The sequence below is a fragment of the Papaver somniferum genome, chromosome 5, assembly GCF_003573695.1.
Source record: "Papaver somniferum cultivar HN1 chromosome 5, ASM357369v1, whole genome shotgun sequence".
Lineage (NCBI taxonomy): Eukaryota > Viridiplantae > Streptophyta > Magnoliopsida > Ranunculales > Papaveraceae > Papaver > Papaver somniferum.
Window position 1 is genome coordinate 101,034,551 of NC_039362.1, and position 25,468 is coordinate 101,060,018.

Genomic DNA, 25,468 nt, shown 5'->3' on the forward strand with positions numbered 1-25,468 from the left:
ACTAGTTTGTATTACACACAGATAATACATCCATACATTATCATATAGTAACAAAGATATGCATGAATTTGACAAAAGATAGATTTGTAAAACAATAATGAATACAAGACAGCTCGTTATCGATTCCTACCTCTTTTGATGACAAGCCTCGCATACCTTGAAATCCATACATCACTGGTTCATCCTTTGAATCGGTCGTTGTTGATAAAGAGTAACTGTTAACCACACAAGCACTCTAAAGATTAGCCAAAAAGGCTCATACAAGGCTCATCACATAATCTCATACAATTCTCTAGTTATAGGTTAAGTGAACTATCTAATAGTTCTAAGCCCATTTATGATTCTACACCTTTTCATTATCAATCTCTAGCATAACAAAGGTTTACTAATTTCATTAGGTAGAATCTATAGTCCAATTGATAAGTCTAAAAAGTATCTACAACTTTGTAGACGGGACTAAAGATTAATTCAGACCATAAGGTCCAATATATCAAAATAGGAAAACTATTCCTAAGCCCAAGCCCACTAAACAAGTCCATTTATCTAAAGCCTGGTCCATCTGAGTCAACTGACAGTCTCTAACGGTCAACGAGGTCAATTAACAGTCCACGTCAAGTCAAAGTCCAGGGTCAATGGTCAACTCAGTCATATAGACTGATTCAGGTGAGTCGACTCAGTCAGACAAACCGAGTCAGACATAACAAGATCTAAGTCAAACAACTACCTCAGCTAACAAAGAGCAGAACATAGCAAGACACAAGACACATTCTAATGCATCACAACACAAGTGCAAACACAAACTCTCTATTAACCTATTTCCCAGGCTTGAATCAAAATCCAACTATTTCAGTATCAAAACAATTCTTATTTCAATATCTTCATTGCGTGCAACTTGAGTTTCGATAATCTCATTAACCAATCACTCAATAGATGCAAACCCATTCCATTCCATTCTCATCTCATCCACAGTTTCAGTTTATTACAGCTGCAAATCTTCTTTATCAGCACCAACACAACTAACCAGAGCAACATCACCACAACTAATACCAGGCTAACTCAGACTCTTACATAACATAAAGACACTTCCTTAATTCATGTAACTCCAATTATATAATCCCTATTCACTGTAATAACTCATCACTACCTGCAATACCAATACCTGCTTCATTCTTAGCTTAACATTCATTTAACATCTGCAAATCCATTTCAACTGTCTACGGAAGTTATTCAATCTTCTTGCTCCAACTCATATAACCCATAATCCATTCATCAATAAGGAATGCAATCTTTGCAAACCGTGGCTATAATTTTCATCTATCGATTCGAGTGAATCAAACCGATTTTGCTTCAATTGTGTTCTTATATAAATCCATGAGAATATAGCAATTGAACAACTCTTTAACTAGTTTCATTTGAGTCATTTGAACTAGTTATGGTTATGATGAATAAGGTTGATATGAGAGTAATCATATGGCTAACCTCGGTTAACTATTTGTGAACCAACATGGTGTACACGTTTGGGTACGGTTACATAAACCTAATGAGGGTATATTTCATTTGTGTGTAACAAGCTAAGTTCGATCTAACGGTTGAAAGATATTAGCTTGGTTGAATCAGGTTTTTCATCTAACGGTGAATATTGAATGCTTTGTTACCAAGGTAACTTGGATTGCAAACCCTGATTTCAAAACTATATAAAGGAGAACTCTACCAACTGGGAAACCTAATCCCCACACCTCTTGTGTGCTAATAGTTGCATAACTAGAGTCGATTCTCCTTTAACCTTAGGTTTCTTCTCGAGACCCTGTAGGTTAACGACTTGAAGACTTCATTGGGATTGTGAAACCAGACCCAACTATTCTCTTTGTAGTTGTGTGATCTGATCTTGCTGTTTATATCGTGATTGAGTGCAATTGTAAAATTGGCTTGAGATTTATATCTCCGAAATGAAAGATAGAAAAGTAATCACAAACACCTTCGTCTCATCGTTTGTGATTCCACAATAACTTGTTTCACTAGTCGATTAAGTTTATTGTGAAGTGATTTATAATACTAGGATGTTCTTCCGGATATAAGTCTGGTTTATCAATTGTTTATTCCCCTTGATTTATCAAAATACGGAACAAAAACTCTTGGGTATTTCTGTGGGAGACAGACTTATTCAATCCTATAGACTTTTCTGTGTGAGACAGATTTGTTTATCAAGTCTTCGACTTCGGGTCGTAGCAACTCTTAGTTGTGGGTGAGATCAGCTAAGGGAATCAAGTGCGTAGTATCCTGCTGGTATCAGAGACGTAAGGAGCACAACTATACCTTGAATCAGTATGGGATTGATTAGGGTTCAACTACAATCCAGTCTGAAGTTAATTGGTAGTAGGCTAGTGTCTGTAGCGGCTTAATACAATGTAGTGTTCAATCTGGACTAGGTCCCTGGGGTTTTCTGCATTTGCGGTTTCCTCGTTAACAAAATTCTGGTGTATGTGTTATTTCTTTTCCGCATTATATTTTGTTATATAATTGAAATATCACAGGTTGTGCGTTAAGATCAATCAATTAGAATATCCAACCTTTGGTTGTTGATTTACATTGATTGACACCTGAACATGGTCTTTGGTACCGTTCAAGTAATTCCTCTTATATTCAATCGGGCTCGCAGATTTCTATTTGCTGATTGCGGATTGGATTAAGAGTTGGAGATATTAAACTCTTTGATATACTTTATTCTAGATTGAGTTTGTCTGTCTAGTTGATTCTCTAGAAAGTGTATTGGAGTAAGTCCTCTCAGATTGCCAAACAAATTGTTGGGTGTGGTTGTTAGATCCCCGCATTTTCACAAACTATTATTCTATCTTACAAATATTATTATGTCCCAAAAATATCATTAACATTTATGTAATTATAAACTGTTGATTCTACATATGAGTCAAGGTACTCAGTGAGTTTCTATGTGACTTTCGAGATTTATCAATAATACTAATCTCACTATTTTTAGTATTGAATTGTCTATATGTTCACATTATTTTTGTTAGACTAATCTTTAATCTTTATTAACTAAAGTTATTGGTGTACCCTAAAATTTTTACTTCATTACATATACAAACAACCAAACAAACAAATCAATCAATCAAATAAATCTTTTGATTATTGATAGCTTTTAGAGATTAAGATTAATCTCACAACCCAACCCGGTTCTAAACTAGTTTAGTTCACTAACTAGCACTGGCTAATTCTATCTTTTCCCATATAAGATCTAATAGTGAGATCTGATACCAACATTGTAGCGCCCCCAAAGCTAGCAGCTGACTAATCCAAGAGATTAACTAAATAAAAAGGCACTAAGGATCTAAATCATATACTTAAGCATTCAATTAATAAATCTGCTTCAAAACTTAACCCAAAAACTAGCCCCGCTCTGAAATATATATATATAAGAACTCCTCTCAAATTATATATATACAATAGTCATTTGGTTTACAAATAAAACATACAACATAATAAACATAGCCGAAGTTAACCAACTACCGGACTCAACTCCTCGAAGCTTTCGCTGCGATCTCTGATCTGTCTCTAAAACTGAAAGTGGGAATTGGTGAGCACATCATCCCTAAAAGGGGTGCCCATTAGAAATAACATTTAACTTTCAAGAAATCATGGGCAAGACTTGGAAAACAATGCATGCTTTCCCAAACATTAAAAAGTGACCAAGTCACTGAAATAAACAAACACGTATATGGACAAACTCCTTCTTCAAACAATTTATAATATGGTTGTAAATTACGAACTCGCAAATTCACACCTAATAGCATATATGGATGTGGACGATCCCGAACTCGCAGATTGACGACCAATATAAACATAAAAGCTAGAAAGTAAGTAGGTATAAATGTGAAGGAGCGTATCCTATATACCACAGGTGGAAATTCTTATTTCCCATAACAATTCATATTTACAAACAAAACATTACAAGTCCTTTCCAAACCATGGAAAGATTAAAAGAATCAACAGAACTATCAATAATACAAACTAAACAATGCATGGAATGCACAAACAGACGATGCATGAGTTTGTTAAACATAAATTTTTGTAAAAGAAACAACAGTGGTTTCAAAAGAGTTAAATGTAAATTTCCACCTCTTTTGATGACAATCCACGCCTACCTCGAGATCCACGATACACTGGTTCATCATTTGAATCGATCGTTGTTAATAACTAACTGTTAATCGCCCAAGAACTCTAAGAATCTAGCCAAAATGGCTCACACAAGATTCATACAAGTCTATCTAATGGTTCTAAGCCCATTTATGACTTTACACCTTTTCATTCTCTATCTTTAGCATATGTAAGGTTCACTAATTGAATTTGGTTGGTTTTATAATCCATTAGCTAAGTCTCATGAATATCTACAACTTTGTAGAAGGAACCAAAGGCTAAATGAGATAATAAGGGTCCAATACATCAAAATAAGTAAACTAAACCTAAGCCCAAGTCCACTAAACAAGCCCATTACACAAAGGCTGGTCCACTAGGGCAACTAACAGTCAAAAGGGTCAATTAACGGTCAACGTCCAAGGTCAGGTCAATAGTCAAAATCTAGTATGGTCAAGTCAAGTCAAACGTTTAAGGTCAGGTCAAGTGATTAGGTCATTGAGTCAACTCTACTCAAGATAGGGAAACTCGGTGAGTCACAACGATTCAAATCAGTCAGATTAACTGAGTCTGAAAAAGTGAGGGTACAACAACCTCACCCAATATTTCGCTTAGCAATCTGTATGGACTAACTCCAATATACTTTTAAGAGAATCAACTAGTCAGTCAGACTCAATCTTAATAAAAAGTATATCAAAGAGTTATATCTCAAATTCCCGATTCAATCCCAACTCAAACAAATAGAAATCTGCGAATATGATTGAATACAAGAGAAATAACTTGAACGGTACCAAAGACCAATGTTCAAGGATCAATCAATTTCAATCAACAACCAAAGGTTGGATTTACCAATTGATCGATACAACGCACAACCTGTGATATTTCAATTATATAACAAAATATAATGCTGAAAAGAAATAACACAAACACCAGAAGTTTTGTTAACGAGAAAATCGCAAATGCAGAAAAATCCCGGGACCTAGTCCAGATTGAACACACACTGTATTAAGCCGCTACAGACACTAGCCTACTACAAACTAACTTCAGTCTGGAATGTAGTTGAACCCCAATCAATCTCACATTGATCCAAGGTACAGTTGCGCTCCTTACGCCTCTGATCCCAGCAGAATACTACGCACTTGATTCCCTTAGATGATCTCACCCAAAACTAAGAGTTCCTACGACCCAAAGTCAAAGACTTTAATAAAAAAATCTGTATCACAGAAAAGTCTACAGGAATAGATAAATTTGTCTCCCACAGAAATACCTACGAGTTTTGTTCTGTCTTTTGATAAATCAAGGTGAACAGGAACCAATTTATATACTAGACTTATATTCCCGAAGAACATACTAGAAATATCAATCACCTCACAATAATCTTAATCGATTAACGAAACAAGATATTGTGGAATCACAAACGATGAGATGAAGATGTTTATGACTACTTTTCTATCTTGCCTATCGGAGAAATTAATCTCAAGCCAATCTTACGATTGCACTCAATCACGATAGAAACAACAAAGTCGGATCACGCAACTACAAAGAAAATATTTGGGTCTGGCTTCACAATCCCAATGAAGTCTTCAAGTCGTTAACCTACAGGGTCTCGGTAGAAACCTAAGGTTAAAGGAGAACCAACTCTAGCTTATACAACTAGTATCACATAGGAGGTGTGGGGATTAGGTTTCCCAGTTGCTAGAGTTCTCCTTTATATAGTCTTCAAATCAGGGTTTGCAATCAATGCTACCTTGGTAACAAAGCATTCAATATTCATCGTTAGATGAAAACCTGATTAGATTCAAGCTAATATCTTTCAACCGTTAGATCGAATCTTAGCTTGTTATACACAAATGAAATGCACGTTCATTTAGGTTTGTGTAACCGTACCTAAACGTGTACACCTAGTTGGTTCAACAGTAGTTAGCCAATGGTTAGCCACATGAGCACTTTCATATCAACCTTATTCATATTCACCATAACTAGTTCAAATGACTCATAAGAACTAGTTAGAGAGTTGTTCAATTGCTTAGATCTCATAGAAGTATATAAGACACAATCGAAACAAAAACGATTTTAATTCACTCGAATCGATTTATGAACATTATATCCATGGTTTGCAAATATGCATTCCTAAGTTTATATATGTCTTAGTTCATGAATAAACCTTTATAGAAAATAACCCACTCAAGTATGCATACCGGTATGCATACTTAAGTACCCGGATTGAGTTTGTTTTTAGTTCACAAACTCCAGCAAAAATTCATGGGACGTGAACTTCCGGCAGTACGCGTACAAGTACGGACTTAGCTTCCGGACATCTTGAACAGTAAAGTACGCATACTTTAGTTCAAGAATTTTGGACTTACACAAGTATGAGTTCACATACAATGTTTATATCCATTCAAGGTTATATATTCTAAACTCTCATTTCAATCGTTGAAGCATTCTTAGGGGATGTTAAAGAGAGGTTATTCACACAGTATTTTTCATCAAAGCGATTTTCAAGATATTGAAATAAACCAACATGACTTTCTTCATTTGTAAAGATGAACTTGGCCAAAGCGAAAGCTTACCAACACATATTTCGAGAAATAGTTAAGCGAGATAAACTCGGCTCGAAATAGTAAATGTGTATAATCGAAGTCTATATAGCAATACGACTTTTGTGTCAAGATAAAAGATAGAGTAGATAGACTTTTGAGTGATAGATAAGTTCAAGTCTCCACATAACTTTTAGTCGATGAAGTTCCACCAGTTCCTTGAGTAGTTCTTCGTCTTTGCATGATGAACGTCGTGGAGTCTAGAGCTCAACTACACTTTCTATCCTAGTCTGAGACTTTTCTATAAGTAGACTAGAAATCAAGACTTATAGTTTTGGCAACTAAACTTGACAAACAAGCTTGAGATAGCAACGCTTGCGAGTTCGACCGAGCAATGCTCTAACAATCTCCCTTTTTGTCAATTTTATTGACAAAACTATCATACATATGGAATAAAAAATAAATAAACTTTGCAGCTTCTCTTCCACATGCATGATCTCCTTGGTTCTTCAACGTCACTCGAAATCTTCATCACTTCCAAGTACTCCAATGATTCCAAAGATATTCAAATCAGCGTCTTATTGTTGAAGATCCGTAGCCATAACAATGAGAAAACAAAAGCTCTCAATCATTGTTACACAATGTCATAGTATTATTACACATCATCAAAGTTCAATTGTATCACAACTTTGACAACAATAATATGGTGATATGTATCACTCCCCCTTAGTCAATACTTCATCTCATATGAAAACCACTCCCCATTACATAAAGATCCGAAAACCATATGTATTTGTAGTGTGAACTACACATTAATTCTCCCCTTTTTTGTCAATAAAATTGGCAAAGGTACGAAAACTAGTGGGATCCTAATGAAATTTCCATAGAGACACTTCATGAAGAAAAGAAAGCACATATCAACTTTTTAGATGCAATCATATAGCCGAAACTAAATGCATTCATCAAGGAGTTTATAAAGATACAAGATAACCCTATAATATTCCACAGCCGCACTCCCCACAAAGATTTGGCAATTAAGCACAAGTTCAATTAAGAACTCTCCCCCGTAAAATGTCATTCCCGAAAGAACAACAAGAGCGACCTTACTTTCACAAGAAAAGAATGATTTCTTTGGACAACAACAAATCATATAAGAATATGAATTTGTATCCAAAAACCTAATTAAAATTAACCACAAGTGAACCCATGATTAATTTAATCGGAAATGCTCAACATAAGAGAACTTACGGAGCCACACAATATATACATACAAAATATGGATCAGGGAAGATCAATACTGCGGAGTAAACAAAGATTCATTCTATCTTTCATCACTATTTGCACAATGACATATAATAGACTTAATCTTTGTAAACAATAGCTCATCCTTTCTTCCATCGATATTTGCATAATGACATAAAAGGCTTAACTTTTGTTTGTCAAAAGTTCATTCAATCTTTTATCAATACTTGCATATCGACATACGAAAGACTTAACTTTTGACCACGTATGGGACAATCATAGTTCATGGATGCAAACACACATATCCCATAACAAATTGCAATATATTAAACCATAAAGATTAATACTGCAAAATCATCTTCCAAATAAACTTTAGAATTTGAATAAATAAATCTAAAAACATTGAAGATGAAAACGTTGGACATAGATATGTGTATTCACAATAAGGCTATTCCAAACCCTAGTTATCCTTCTTAAAAACACAAGAATAAAATTCTCATAAGAAGTTTCCTAGATATTAAGACAAACTCGTAATGCACATGTAAGATGATTTGTCCTTATAGGGTAAAATCAATCTTTTTCGCATGGATTTACACCAAGAATAGCTACCAAAGGCGTATAAAAATATTTTCTTAACAAAGAAGAACATATAAAGTCATTAATGACCATGCACCATAGTTCACATAAGATGATTGTGAACATTCAAGAATCCCATAGCAATGCGCACTACTGTCCATTCTTGAACTTCCTTCTTTGTGATTCACCAAAAATATTCTTGTAAAAGCTACAAATGATCTTAGAAGAGTATTACTCCAAGAATCCAAGTGCCCAAGTCCAAGAGAAGTGGAACAAGTACGAGGAAACGGAGCAAAACACTCAAAAACAAGAAACAGGACAAATACCAATCTTAACTCATCCAAATTCAATAATTCTCATCTCCATTTTGAACAGAATTCAAAGAGGAAGAGAACTCAAAAAGAACGAGGTCATTCCGAGTTCGGACGAAGAAGTTACGGCCAAAACATTTACTGAATATCGACGTCTACAGGCAAGTATGCATACGAGTTTGCAAACGAATTTTCATGACCTGGGGCAGTATGCAAACGGGTTCCCTGGATTTTGATTTTAAGTGATGGTATGCATACCTGGTATGTGTACCATGAAGTCCAAACAAACAGAACTACTATTTTCAAACCAAACATTTGAGAACCTTAAACACAGATCAAGTTAGGTAGAAATGAACGATAAGCAAGGTACATGGATCATTATAAGTACTCTAAGAAAATAAAAACACAAATCTTGCTCAAGTTTATAGACATACCTTTTTAGAAGAATCCACTCGAATTCTACAGCCTTACCGAACATAATCTTTGCGCCCCAATTCTTGTGCTTCCCTCACCGTATACATAGCAGGGCATTCCTTGGTGAGGATGCACTAACAAACACACTCAAGTTGTGTTGAGGTAAGCAATGTATTGCTCACCACAAGTGACTTTTGGATTATCATGAAAGAGATCGCTTTTAGAACCTTTCACATCCAAATTCATCTTTCCAAAGAACTTTTTAAGTTCCAACATCATGGATACTGCCTTATCCATAGTCATGAAATTTTCTGGGAGATCATTCCTTTTCACACTCAAAACATCATTGACTTTCTTTGGTATCCACTTCTGGGTGCGTGTAGGAAAAATCAGAACCTTCTTCCCATTACTCTCTTCTAGAATTCTCGGAAGAGAATTGGATTGACTATTCTTTTGCAAGTTAGTCATTCTCCAATTGGGAGCATCAGATATTGTCTTCGTATTTACGAAGTTATCCTTTTGATAACCATTACGATTGTGAAAAGGATTCGTATGACGTTCATAGGCAAATCTAGATTTATCACAACACTGATTCCTTTTCCTAAAGGTTAGACAGTTACAACCTGTAACGTTAAGGGGATTAGTCTTAACATATGATCTTGGTTTCACAACTTCTTGTGATGCCCAAACAAGAACATCATGAAGTTTCTCATTCCTTATACGGAAACGACATCTCCTTTCCAGGTGACCTTTATTTCCGGAATAGTGGCAAACATAAGGAATGTTCTTACCTCGATCCGTGTGTGATGACTTTGGAGGTTGATATACTTTGCTATTTTGAACCTTAACTGCCGGTGAAGGTATTTCACTTTTTACATCAGTGTAAACCTTTTGTTGAGAAGAATCACTAGCCTTGACAAATTTTACCTCTTTGCTAGTACTTGGAGCATCTATTCCCTTATAGCCCAATCCTCGTGTATCACGATGATTTTTACTTGCTCCTAGCATAGTGGTTAATTTGCTTAAACTAGAATTGAACTTTTTAAAGTCATTTTCCAACATCTTGATTTTATCAAGAGCAGCAGCTAAATCATCCTCAAGGCGTTTTTCTCGATCGAGATATGCGCATTCTCTGTCATCAAAACTTGCTTGCTGGGAATTAATCCTTGCTTCAATTTCTGCAAGTTTCTCTTCTAACAAGAAGTATTTTTTATAAACACGATCACATTTAAGTAACTTTCTACTCAGGTTTTCCTCGGTATCTTTGAGGATCGATTCGCAAGAGCGATTCCAACCATAAAGACCTCTGTAAATCCTTTTCAATTTCTTGTTTTCTCGACAGAGGGGAGTCAGAAGAGGTGTGACATGAGAAGTTGTAATCTTCTTCATTTTTAATGAATTCAAAAACTTAACATACTCTGAGACTTCCTCACCAACATCCCTATCAATATATGAATCACCTTCATCAGAAAGTTCAATCAACTGTTCTTCTAGGCATGTTTGCCAATCAACAGTTTCTACATTCAGAGAATGTTTAGATATTGACTTAGATGCGACAGTTCTCTCAGGTGAATTCAAGCTTTGAAAATCATTTGGTAATTTCTGACCTCGTACGTTATTAGAGATAGACTCGTCCATAATAATCAGATTGCTACAAATACAGACTTCTGAGGTCTTAAACGTGTTTTCCTGCTCTAATACCAATTGAAAAAGTGGGGGTACAACAACCTCACCCAATATTTCACTTAACAATCTGTATGGACTAACTCAAATATACTTTTAAGAGAATCAACTAGTCAATCAGACTCAATCTTAATAAAAAGTATATCAAAGAGTTATATCTCAAATTCCCGATTCAATCCCAACTCAAACTAATAGAAATCTGCGAATCTGATTGAATACAAGAGAAATAACTTGAACGGTACCAAAGACCAATGTTCAAGGATCAATCAATTTCAATCAACAACCAAAGGTTAGATTTACCAATTGATCGATACAACGCACAACCTGTGATATTTCAATTATATAACAAAATATAATGTTGAAAAGAAATAACACAGACACCAGAAGTTTTGTTAACGAGGAAATCGCAAATGCAGAAAAATCCCGGGACCTAGTCCAGATTGAACACTGTATTAAGCCGCTACAGACATTAGCCTACTACAAATTAACTTCGGTCTGGACTGTAGTTGAACCCCAATCAATCTCACACTAATCCAAGGTACAGTTGCGATCCTTACGTCTCTGATCCCAGCAGAATACCACACACTTGATTCCCTTAGCTGATCTCACCCACAACTAAGAGTTTCTACAACCCAAAGTCGAAGACTTTAATAAACAAATCTGTATCACACAGAAAAGTATACAGGAATAGATAAATATGTCTCCCACATAAATACCTACGGGTTTTGTTCTGTATTTTGATAAATCAAGGTGAACAGGAACCAACTGATATACCGTACTTATATTCCCGAAGAACAGCCTAGAAATATCAATCACCTCACAATAATCTTAATCGACTAACGAAACAAGATATTGTGGAGTCATAAACGATGAGACGAAGATGTTTATGACTACTTTTCTATCTTGCCTATCGGAGAAATTAATCTCAAGCCAATCTTACGACTGCACTCAATCACGAGAGAAACAACAAGATCAAATCACACAACTACAGAGAATAGTTGGGTCTGGCTTCACAATCCCAATGAAGTCTTCAAGTCGTTAACCTACAGGGTCTCGGTAGAAACCTAATGTTAAAGTAGAATCGACTCTAGATTATACAACTAGTATCACACGGAGGTGTGGGGATTAGGTTTCCCAGTTGCTAGAGTTCTCCTTTATATAGTCTTCAAATCAGGGTCTGCAATCAATGCTACCTTGGTAACAAAGCATTCAATATTCACGGTTAGATGAAAACCTGATTAGATTCAAGCTAATATCTTTCAACTGTTAGATCGAATCTTAGCTTGTTATACACAAATGAAATGCACGTTCATTTAGGTTTGTGTAACCGTACCTAAATGTGTACACCTAGTTGGTTCAACAGTAGTCAACCAATGGTTAGCCATATGAGCACTTTCATATCAACCTTATTCATCTTCACTATAACTAGTTCAAATGACTCATAAGAACTAGTTAGAGAGTTGTTTAATTGCTTTGATCTCGTAGAAGTATATAAGAAACAATCGAAACAAAAACGATTTTGATTCACTCGAATCGATTCATGAACATTATAGCCACGGGTTTCAAATATGCATTCCTTAGTTTATATATGTCTTAGTTCATGAATAAACCATTTTTAGAAAATAACCCACTCAAGTATGCATACCGGTACGCATACTTAAGTACCCCGATTGAGTTTGTTTTCAATTCACAAACTCCAGCAGAAATTCACGGGATGTGAACTTTCGGCAGTACGCGGACTTAGCTTCCGGACATCCTGAACAGTAAAGTACGCATACTTTAGTTCAAGGATTTTGGACTTACACAAGTATGATTTCTCATTTCAATAATTGAAACATTCTTAGAGGATGTTAAATAGAGGTTATTCACACACTATTTTCATCAAAGCGATTTTCAAGATCTTGAAATAACCAACATGACTTTTTTCATTTGTAAAGATGGACTTGGCCAAAGCGAAAGCTTACCAACACATATTTCAAGAAATAGATAAGCGAGATAAACTCGGCTCGAAGTAACAAATATGTATAATCGAAGTCTATATAACAATACAACTTTTGTCTCAAGATAGGAGATAGAGTAGATAGACTTTTTAGTGATAGATAAGTTCAAGTCTCCACATACCTTTTAGTCGATGAAGTTTCACCAGTTCTTTGAGTAGTTCTTCTTCTTTACCGTGGAGTCTAGAGCTCAACTACACTTTGTATCCTAGTCCGAAACTTAGCTATAAGTAGACTAGAAATCAAGACTTATAGTTTTGGCAACTAAACTTGACAAAAAAGCTTGAGATAGCAACGCTTGCGAGTTCGACAACTGACTGGGATGACTAACAGGTATACAGTCAATTATAACTACAAATTAACTACCAACCTGAACTGAAACTCTACCAATATTACAGACACATCTAATCTCTTCTTGGAACAACATCATCTTCTTATCATTTCAATAAAAATCCATTCTTTCTAAATGAACTTCAAAATCAATTTACAAATACAACTATAACTTACCTGCAACATCATCATTTCCAAGCTTTTCAACAATCTAACATTTCTTCATTCTATCAACTTATTGTCAGTTCAACTTATTCTCTCATTTCAGACAAATACTCAAGTACATTGTGCCTCAGCTCAACATACCACCACTATGACCCTAATTCCATTTACACTCCACATGCACATTCATATTCTAACAACTATAGCCAAATAATGGATTGCTTAAACCCATTTCAGTTCATACCTGCACAACAAACTGAGACTCTACTAATTATGTTAAATGCAAATGCAACTCAATTAACAACAACCCTGCAATATACATCCTTAGCATATCACCACTATGAGCTGAATAAAACTCAATTGAATCTCATACCGCCTGCCTTAAACTCAACAGACCCACACCAACACCAAATTGCCATCTTAACAACAATCTCTCATTTATAACACCATTCACCACTGCCTGTATCTTCCCGTCTCAGGAACAAGCTCTTAACCATCCTTGTTCTCTTATATCTTATGTCCTGCAACAACAACATATCCATCTGCAACCAATCCTTAAACATACACACAATTCTAAACTACAATTCTTATTTCAACAACACCCGCAACTTCAGAATCACCCATTGCATAACCCTAAACATTTATTCTTATCTGATCTCAGATATAGTCAACTACCACTTGTAACTCCATCCAAACGTAACCCCAATTTGAAAAACACAAATCCTAATTTTTATACCAACTTCATAATCAAATGAAACCCACCTCTAATTATTCAATTAATCAATCAACTTCAAATAATTTAATCCTCAAATCAAAAGAACCCTAATTTACCTTTTTATTTTCGATTCAACACCAGAACAACTTCACATCCTTAATTCATCATCAACCCATTCAATCTTCATCTATCATCAACTCAATATAATCATAAGTACTTCACAAACCCAACTTCAGATACAGAAACCCGAACTTAATCTTCTCTAACTCGTCACTTCTTTTAACTCAGAACCTACCACACTACAACCATCACCACCAAAAACCCTTTCATGATCTTTCTACTCTTGATTCGATCTCAAAATCCTCATTTAAATCTCACAAACATCAGCAGACGAAGAACATGGGAGAAGCAGAAGAAGAAAGAGGAAAGAAGAAGAAGAATGAAAAGAAAGAGAAATAGAAAAGAAACATCTTCTAGATTTGGGGATAAGGCCGACCAATTACTGAGGCGCCCAACAACTTGGATAAGGGATACCAAGTCAGTTATACCGCAAAATAACTGTTTTATCCTTCAAACCAGTCTGGTGATTTTTTCTTCGTCCGGTATCCGAATGACACGTTCGAGTAGTCCATTCTGCATAACTTTTCGAGATCTATCCAACGGTACTAGTTTCGTATCTAAATCGTTGTTAGATTAATTCCTATTAATTAAGGTTTGTGTTAAACTAATCGAGTCATTAGCGACTATATCGTCTCTTGACTGGTCTAATAGCGTTGACGAGCTTCAGGGTCTTTACACTTCGTCTTCAATCGATGAACGTCGTGAAGTCTAAAGCTCAAATACACATTTTTATCCTAATCCGAGACATGGCTACAAATAGACTAGAAATCAAGACTTATCGTTTTGACGACTAAAATTGACAAACAAGCTTGAGGTAGCAACGCTTGCGAGTTTTACCGAGCAGTGATCTAACAAATATTAATAAAAAATATGGACATATGGATGAAAGGGGAAAGTGAAAGTTCATAAAGCGACGAAATGGCGAATTAAAGCTTGGAAAACAATGTATGCTATTAAAAAAACCATTGAGGATAAGTTGCTAGATCATATCAAGGATACAACTACGTTGTATGGAATATGATATGCTTTCAATATAATTTCTCAAGGAAGAATAATGCTCGCATATATGTATTGGGAAATAAAGTAAGCAACTCATAGAAAGAAGGTATGTTGATCAACCAATACTTTATGAATTTGAGAAACATAGCTAAAGAATTTGTTGTTATTTCATGAAATTAACAAATTTATACTGAAAATATATTAAGAATAATTACTGACGGATTAAGACCGAGGTACCAATTTTACGTCACTTGTACGCAAGAGTGGAATAATAATCTTTCCCTTACATACAAAGAAAATCTTGTGATTTCCTAGAAGACTTTGTTAACGAAAAGAAGCAGAATATTTATTGGAAATAAAGAGGAAACACTATTCAATAATGATAGAATAATGAGAATAATTTGACGAAAAGCCTAGATCTTCATCAAAGATGAATTATTTCCAGAGGGAGCTCAGTCAAGTAAGTACTCGGTAGGATTGACTCAATCTGATTGACGAAAAAATTGTAAAAGTTGTATTTGTAAAATGTTAGGCTTTCTTTTCCAAAGATTGCTCTCTAAGAAAAAGTAGCCAGCAGAAAGAAATTTGATGACTATTACTAGTTGATAAGATAATAGTGAAAATGAATGTAACACGCAAGCATCAGTAGCCATAGCTGAATTAGTTGAAGAAATAGAAGTTGAATTTAATAAATCTAGAAGTGAAATAGCACTAGCCACAATTTGTGAAACTGGAGTAGTAACCTACAAATACAACTAAATATATTTGATTATACATGCTCTAATCATATTACGGGTGACACCCAAAAAAAAAAACGTTAATAAGTGTGCGTATAAAAGGAGACCGAGTAGTAGTAACTGCCATCAATTTAAAACCCTAGCTAATTTAGGGCATATCCCATTTATTTTGGGCCTGCTATTACAGGACAAAAAAGGATCTTAAATGATGAAACTACCAATTTACCCTCTATTAAATACTAATACTACAAATGTATCCCCATTAAATCCTAATCATAAACTAAAAACTAAAATCATAAAATAAAATTAAAATTAAAATCAAAATCAACTGATTCTTCTTCTCTTCTTCTCCCCTAAGACGAACCATTTTTGAGTGACATAGAAGTAGATGAAATGGCATGAATCAGGTACTTTTCTAGCAACCCAATCCCCTAAATTAGATTTTAGCAACATGCAATCACTCAAAATTTTCCGGGTTTCCCAGAATCAGATGATGTTAATGTACCTGTGAATCGATTGTGTTTAGAAACAGTTGATGTTCCTGGTCACAAGCACCGATTGTGTTGCATGTGTTTTCTGGTTCGAGAAAATTGAACCAGAATCGGTCTACGTTAATGTCAACATAACCCAATTCTGGTACGGAAGAGATAACCGTCTTTTTTGTATATTTTTTTTATTAGAATCAGATTATATGTGTGTCCACATAACTCGTTTGTACAATCTTTGATTTCTTAATTGGTATGCTCACAATCGGATTATTTAAGGGTCCACATAACCCGATTGTTATTGATGTTCCCCAAAATCGGTAGATATGGTACACCTACATAAACCGATTCTGGGTTGATGTGATGAACATCAACCACAATCGGTTTATGCTGATGCACACATCAACCGATTCATTAACCATGTTTGAATTTTTGCACAAATTTTGAAATTTTTATCTTTATATTATAAAGCATGAAATTTTGAATTGAAAGCAAAAAGAATGAGATCACTCCGACATCGGACGAAGAAGTTATGAGCAAAACAGTCGAAGAAATGCACAGATTAACAATCGGTTTATGTGGGCATTAACATAAACAGATTCTGGCGAAAAAAATCACAGAAATTCTTGAATTTTACAATCAGACTATGTTCTAAATATTATAAACCGATTCTTACAATTGGTTTATGTGAGTATGAACATCCACAGATTCTGGGCGAGTTTTTTCAAAAAAAAAAGGAAAAAAAGAATAATCATGTTTTGATGAAGAATCAAGATTAGTTAATGTCTAGTTTAATTTGATTAAACATTAATTAATCACCCGATTAACACTAATTAATCAGGGGTAAATTAGCAGTTATGTAAAATAGTTGGATAAGGGGTTACCGTTTTTACTTTTTAATAACTCTTTTTGTCATGTAACCATAGGCCCCAAACTAGCCAGGTTTAAGATTGCCAATAACTCACATTAGTTAAATGGTAGTTATCAACCTCACTTCAGCTGCCTCCAAGTCAAGTTGCAGCGAAACCACCAACATCTAATTTCCTAATCCCAGCAAAGAATCAAATAAGCATATTTCATAACCAACAGTGACACTACCAAAATCAAATAAATCTATTTCATAATTATACTCACAACTGCAAAACCACCGTCAACTCTACCTACAACAATATAACCACCACCAACAAGGGTAGGAAACAATTATGTTTAATATGTAGAGATATAATTTAGTTGTATATTATGTGGGGTATCTTTTTTTTTTGAAGCATGAGAAAGTAACAGAAAACTACTAAATAGCTATTACACGTGGGTATTTTGCACCCACGGAGTCATTAAATAGGATTTGGCTAATAAAATGTGGGACAGGCTGGTCCCATACTGAAGTCGATAAATTTCCCGCTTGACTTCCATCTGCCGCAAAGTTTGCCAGACCATCTGCTGCTTGATTTACCTCTCGGTAGTTGTGTTGTATTGTGCATTAAGGAATTTGTTGCATTCTTTATTTTATTCCTGTAATCATTTCTGCAACATACCACAGATCTTCAAGTTCTCTTTTTACGAAGCGCATTAAATTTTCTGAATCTGTCTCAAAGATAACTTTTGGTCATTGCCTCTCCATTGCCGTCCTTGAAGCTAGCAGAATCGCCCGCGTTTCCGCTATTATCGTCGTAGTTATGCCTAGTGGTTGCGCTAGAGCCACCACAGTTTGAGTTGTCGAATACCTGCAAATAAAACCAGCTCCCGCTAGTCCTGGATGTCCTCTAGCATCCCCGTCAGTGTTGATCTTTATCCAATCCGATTCTGATCTGATTCATCCTGCTAATATTGTTGTTGTTGCTCTGAAATATGTCGGGGGGGGGGGGTGGGGAATCTGGATGGTTCTTCCCCTGATAAAGCTGGGGGTAAAACTTTTTGTGCCCATTCAAACTCTCTTTGTTGCTGCAGGGTAAGTGCGAGGATGTTATCTGGGGTTGTTTGGTGTTGTTTGAAAACTAAATCGTTTCTGGACATCCAAATGCTCCAGAAGAGAAAACAACAAGCTGATATGTTGGTGGCATGGCTTGCATCATGTAGTATTTGGGTAATGGTTGTTTGATTATTTATGGTGATATGGGAGTTGATGTTGGTTTGGTTTGTTGATAGACGAGATGATAGGATGTTCCAGGATGCTGCTGATATTGGGCAGTGAATAAGCATGTGCTCCACTGTTTTTGGATCGACATTACATCTGGGGAATAGGTTGGAGTTTGTGATGTTGATGCGGTGTAAAATAGAGAAAGTCGGTAGACCTTCGTTTATAGCTTTCCACAAGAAAAGCTGAATTTTTGGTGGACAAGGAAAATTCCATAAGAATTTTGTGGGAGGTAGGGGATTTATGTGGTGCTGGGTGTCTTGTTGTTGTATTAAACAAGTGTATCCAGTGGTAGTAGTGTATTTCCATATTTTGAGTGTGGTCATATAATGTTATCCTGAGGCATGTTTAGGGGAAGGTGGATGTTTATTATGTTTTGGATAGCAGTAGGTGGGAGGTGATTTAGTTTTTCAGGATTCCAGTTGTGGGTGTAGGGATCAATGAGATCAGAAACTGATTGGATTGGGTAGCATTGGTCGGGGTTTAGTTTTTGGTGGTGAGATAACCAATTTGCGTGGATGGGCGTGTTTAACCCATTTCCAATACGATGGAAAATATGTTTTTGTAATGTAGGTAAGAGAGATGCCATTTGTCTCCACTGTGGGCTGGAAGATGATGGAATTTGAGTTTTTTCCTTGAAGATTGGTTGATTGTGTGGATATTTCTCATTATATAATATGGAGCAAATGGAATAAGGTTGATCGTGGATGTTCCAGATTATTTTCATGAATAAGGCTTTATTGTGGTGACTACTTTTCCTAATGCTAAGACCTCCTTTTGTTGTTGGTTTATTTAGTTTGGTCCATCCTATTGGGTGAAGTTTTTTAACTGTTGAATCATGGCCCAGAAAAAATTCCTAGTGATCCGATCTATCTGTTTGTGTATATGAGTAGGGAATAATTATGTGTGCATAAGGTGGTTTGAGGTAGGTATTAAGGAAGTTTTAATAAGTACTAACCTTCCTGCTTGATTCAGGCATTTGGTCATCCATCCTTGAACTTTCCTAGCGAAGCGTTGAAGTAATGGTTCGAAGATGTGACGAGAGGCTCTCCCGTTTTTAAACTGAACTCCCAGGTATATTGGTGGAGTCAAAAAATTATTGAATAACGTCTAGATGATTTGGTTGCAGTCTTTGATGGTGAACTATTGTTGATTTTGCTGTGTTGATTTCCTGACCTTCTGAGGAACTGTAGGATTGAAGAAGCCTCCTAAGGTGAAAAGTGCCTTCCGGAGAATCCTTATAAATGATTAGGAGGTCATCTGCATACATTAGATGCAGAATAGGAGGAGCTTTATGGGAGATGTTCAGTCCTTATACAAAACCTCGGGATTCCAAATTGCCTAGGTTGGTTGAAGTGTGTGGTATCTTTGTGTAAACATGAACATAATAACAAAAATAACAATTGGTTGACATATAAAAAAATATCTTACTCTTTACCGTTTATTGATTAAATCAGGGAACCCGTATGTTATCAAGGACGTGCCACATTATTGGTTAACATGTATTTATCACATTCTTTTAAGGGAAACTCCTACTAAACTTATAAGATTTTTCTCACTATAAGTCCATAAATTCATTTGTGAACCCCACTTGTCTATTAAAATGTCTATTCCTTTAGTCTTAAAGAACCGGCCAATAATTATTAAATTATAAAAAAGAAAAAAAAAACACTTATATGATCATTCAGGAGGTCCCAGGTTCGAGTCCCCGATGATGCAATATTGTAGAATTTGACATGGAAGGTAGAGTTAGCTTGCCCCCTTGTGACATAATCAGTCCCTTTATCCGCTTCGGCTCCTTGGTTGGTTCCTCATGAGGCTCACTCGTAGGCTAGCACGGAAACCTGTTCAACTAATGTAGTAGTATGCTGTTGGAGCTTAGCTTGTTAGGCTTCCAACTAGTTTCTTGTAATAATACTCTTTATCTAATAATAAATAAATTTAAAATAATGATAATAATAATATTATTTTAAATAATATGTTTAATGATATTAAAAAAAAAACACTTATCTGATCATCTAAAGATGTGGGTCTTAAATTCAGGCACGACTTAGTTAGGGATGTCCTTGCAGATATGTGTTACAAATCTGGTGTGGCAGCGTGGAAAGAAATACTCATGGGATTTTTATCTGATAATGAAAGTGCGTTGAAGCCCGCTGACATTCTGGTGTATAATTGGGAGGATGAGAAGTATGTATGTTTTGACGTCTCAGGTGCATCACCTTTTACGAGTGCTAGAACACATACTTTTACGCGGGGACATACTATTTCAGCGGCAGTCAATCATAAATGCACCAAATACCTTGACAAGTGTGATGCTCATGGATACAACTTTGGTGTGTTGACTTTTTCAACATTAGGGGAACTCGAGGTCGATACAATTGCCTTTCTGAAGAAAAGGAAATGCCTTGCAAGCTACGATGCAAATTATAAGATATGTGGTTCTCTCTTTCATAGATTAGGTATGTTTATTCAAAAAGGGGTAGGAGCTCAGCTTGTTGCTAGGCTTCCCACCACCTCATTGTAAAGACATTTTTTTCGTTTTTATAATATAATAATAATCTAACAAACGGGTCACCTAGCTCAGCTGGTCATCCCCGTTTCGCAGAGGTTTCATGTGCTCCAGGAGGTCCCAGGTTCGAGTCCTCGATGGCGCAATATTACAGAGTTTGACATGGAAGGTAGAGTTAGATTTCCCCCACATAATCACATCCCCTATCCGCTTCGGCTCCCTTGGCATGGTTCCTAATGAGGCTCACTGATAGGGTAGGACCACAACATGTTTAACTAATGTAGTAGTACGTTGTTGGAGCTTAGCTTGTTAGGCTTCCAACTAGTTAATGTAATAATACTCTTTGGGTTTTTCCTCTCGTTTTTTTTTTTCCGTTCGTTCAACATCAAAATTCTCTCTTTGGTGATTGAATTACCAGTTTCTTTGGTAGTTTTCTTTGATTCTCCAGTGTTAGTGGTTTAATTAGGGTTTCGAAGTACCGTTTTTCACAGTTCGTAGAGAGGTTTTCTTCGATTGGTGTTTAGGGTTGTTATTTTGTAGTTTCTTTGGGGGAGTTCTTCGATTGGTGACTAAGGTGTTTCTGTGAGGTGTTTGAGGATTCGCACCATCAATTCTGTTAGTGTTTGCTGTGAGTTGAATTGGTTAAGGTTTGTTTTGTTTGAAAGAGGTGTTTGAAAGCGGGGTTTCTTCGTTCAGATTGACAGTTGTGTGGAATTGAAGTTGAATTTGTGTTAGGTATTGTGGTTTGATTGCGAGGGAGGCGTTTTATCACCTAGTTCTCAACTATCCCAATTCGAATTTGTTACAGGGGTGTGTGGTGTTGAGGATTTGCACCACCAATTGTTCTTCAAAACTTTTTGGTTGCACAACTGGAGTTGAAGACAGTTGCTTGGAGTTTTCCATATCATCTTCACACGGGGATACGAATATGCCAAGAACTAGATCGTCATCTGTTATTTCTTCTTCCTCAGTCGGATTGTCTAATGCTTTACGAGGTGCTCCTTCTACATCACCATGTCCTTCATTGCTCGTATCTTCATCGCAGATTCCACCTGTTGTTTCACAGAGTGGTAAAGTTCCGTGCCCTTTCAAAGGCTTCGATGGTTGTGGTGGTGGTGTTAGGGGAGGGGGTTATGCTAAGAGCGCAATTTACAAGCATCTTACGGACAGACACTTTCCTACTGAGGAGGCTAAAGTTGTTTGCAAGGAGAGGATACAAACCAATGTAGCATGTTTTGATGCATGGGAGAGTGCCCGGGCTCGTATGCAAATGTGGCTTTGCATAAAATGTCTTCAGATTCATTCATGGAAAAATCCCTGTATAGCTAAATCTCACCCTGCTGACATTGTTGCAGGTCCACTTAATAGTAATAATGAGGCAGACTTTCTTATCCATGGGACATCGAAGCCAGCAGCCTATACATTTGCACCTGATAATTGCAACCATGAAAATGATGCATTCGAACTCACAGTTGAGATGCTCCATCTAGCTTTCCAGAAGCGTGTTACTACCATTGTGAGTATACTCCCACAATGCAGGTTACAATTTTCTCGTGCCTTGAAGGCGGCCTTGGACAAGGTACTAGCACATCCCACAGATTCACTTGCTTGGCTGCAATTATTGCTTCTTCCTATGTGTACCTTGAATTTATTTGTCCCAACATGCGCCATTGAGGAACGTTCCGGCAATAGGAAAAAGCTTCAGGTTGCCGCAATAAACCAGGCTATTCAGACTTGGAATGAACCTAATGGATGCTCTTCAATGATTCATAAATTTCTCTCACAGCCAAAACTTCTTCCAAGGCAGTGCACTAAGAAACAGAAAAATAAAGACCCCAATCTGGAGGCTTGTAGGAGAAAACTTGGTTTTGGCCATTTTTCAGCAGCCATACGCATTTTATCGTCCAATGGTATTGCACCTGCCACACCGGACACCTTGGATGATCTACAACAGAAACACCCATACGCACCACCTCCCTCCATCCCCGCAGAGGAAATTACAGTTCCGGCTTTAACTGTTGATGCCAATGTTGTGCTTACTGCTTTGAAAATTTTCCCTAAAGGAATATCATGTGGACGAGACGGTCTTCGAGCACAACATCTCTTAGATGCGTTGAGTGGGGCAGCGGCCGCGGTGGCAGATGAACTTTTGAAATCTATCACATGGGTTGTTAACTTATGGCTAGCAGGTATGTGCCCACCTATTCTTGGAGAATTTATCGCAAGTGCACCACTAACCCCCTTACTTAAACCTGGTGGAGGGATACGACCTATAGCTGTAGGTACAATTTGGCGACAGTTGTGCTCCAAACTTGCAGCTACTGCGGTCTCTAAGGACCTAGCATCTTATTTGGGTACATACCAGTTTGGAGTTGGTATACCTTGTGGAGGCGAAGGCATATTGCACTCCGCTAATAGGCTTTTGGAGTTGAAAGGCGCTGACAATACCATGACAATGTTGCTCGTCGACTTCTCTAATGCATTCAACCTAGTTGACAGGTCTACTCTTATTAGAGAAGCTAAAGCTCACTGTCCCAGCATTTCCCGTTGGATCGAGTTATGCTACTCAAAACCAGCACGACTCTATTATAATGATACAACCCTTTCATCTGCCCAAGGATTACAGCAGGGAGATCCCCTTGGTCCCCTGTTATTTTCCTTGGCTTTACACCCCATCGCTGAGAAGATTGCATCTGAATGCTCGCTAGCCTTGCATGCCTGGTACTTGGACGACGGGACTATAACAGGAGATACCTTAGAGGTCGCCAAAGCCCTCAAAATCATTCAACAAGATGGCCCATGGAGAGGTTTACATCTGAACATCACCAAGACTGAGATATTTTGGCCCTCTTACGATCCTAGAAGAGACACACCAGGAAACTTTCCTACTTCCATTGGAAAACCTACTACTAGAGTAAAGCTTTTAGGCGGACCAGTCAGCTTGTACATACAGTATTGCAGAGACATAGTTCAGGATAGAGTCGAGAAGACAGTGCAACTTATGGACAGAATGAAGACCTTGCGTGATCCACAATGTGAGTTGCTGCTCTTGCGGTAGTGTAGCGGTGTTTCCAGGCTTTACTTCACATTACGGACCACCCATCCATTTTTATTCAGAGTGCAGCAACTTACTACGATCAACACTTAATGTTGTACCTGCGGAACATTATCGTGGGAGATGGGGCAGGGTTTGGCTTACTCCAACAACGCTTGGCTACACTGCCAATCAAAGACGGCGGCTTAGGCGTATACACCATGGCCGATACGGGGCAGTACTGCTTCCTTGCTTCATGTGTTCAGACTCGGCACCTCCAAAGTACCATCTTACATCAACCTTCTATTTTAGACTCCATCCTCAGGTACCAGCATGCTTTACAATCGTTCATTCAGTCTTGTGGGATTATTAATTATACTTTTGACATCAATCTCGCTGCCCCCCAATATATGAAGAAACTGGCAGTTATCTACTTTGATGTTTGTTTATGGGTGAAAACTGTTTCTGCGGTTTGTGGTAAATTTGGGTGTGTGAATGAGAAACGAATCTAAACCCTAAACAAATGTACTGCATGGGAGTGCTTTCTGATTCGAGAGATCAATCTATACAATTCTGGCCTAAACCAAGAAATGGTCGTTCCAGACTTGCTTCGGTTACAAAGTGAAGGAGATGGGGTTGATCTTAGGGAGGGAAGCGAAGAAGGTGTTGAGATTATGGATGTGTTGGCTATTTATGACTTGTATCAGAATATCTAACTGGCATGCAATAATGTAAGCAATCATCTCTGGGTGTTTGAATACGTTGTATCAACACTTGATTTCTGTCTTGTCTGTTTGTGTTGTTTGGAAATAGGTGATGGACCTATTTATACAAGTCATAAAGCACAAACCTCGTCTCTTGTAGGAAGTGGAGGAAGTGGAGTGATGAAGTAGTGGGGTTGTGTGTGAGTGATTTAACGATCACGTCTTGGCCCACTTCTCCCATCATCGCTAACCGTCCATGTCTTCCTGACACGTTCTTGTAAAGGCGCGTTGCACGCTGTAAACCGCCAGACCAATACCCCAGTAAGTATCCCCCAGTTTTTGACATGCTTGATGTCTCGACTGTGTGGATCATGGGACCCACATAAGGTAGCATACGGTGCTAGATTAAATAACTAAATTCTTTGGGAAACCGATATTTATGAAATATCGTGTGTATTCTACGCATGTAATGCATCAAATATATTCAGCATGTATGAAGCATCGCTATTTTAATGCTTAACGGAGTAATTCACGATCAAGTGTCTTAAAATAGAATCACGTCCAACCATCTTCAAGTGATCGTTTGGAGGTTGCATGGGCGAGCCTTGCTTTGGCATATCACTCTATGCG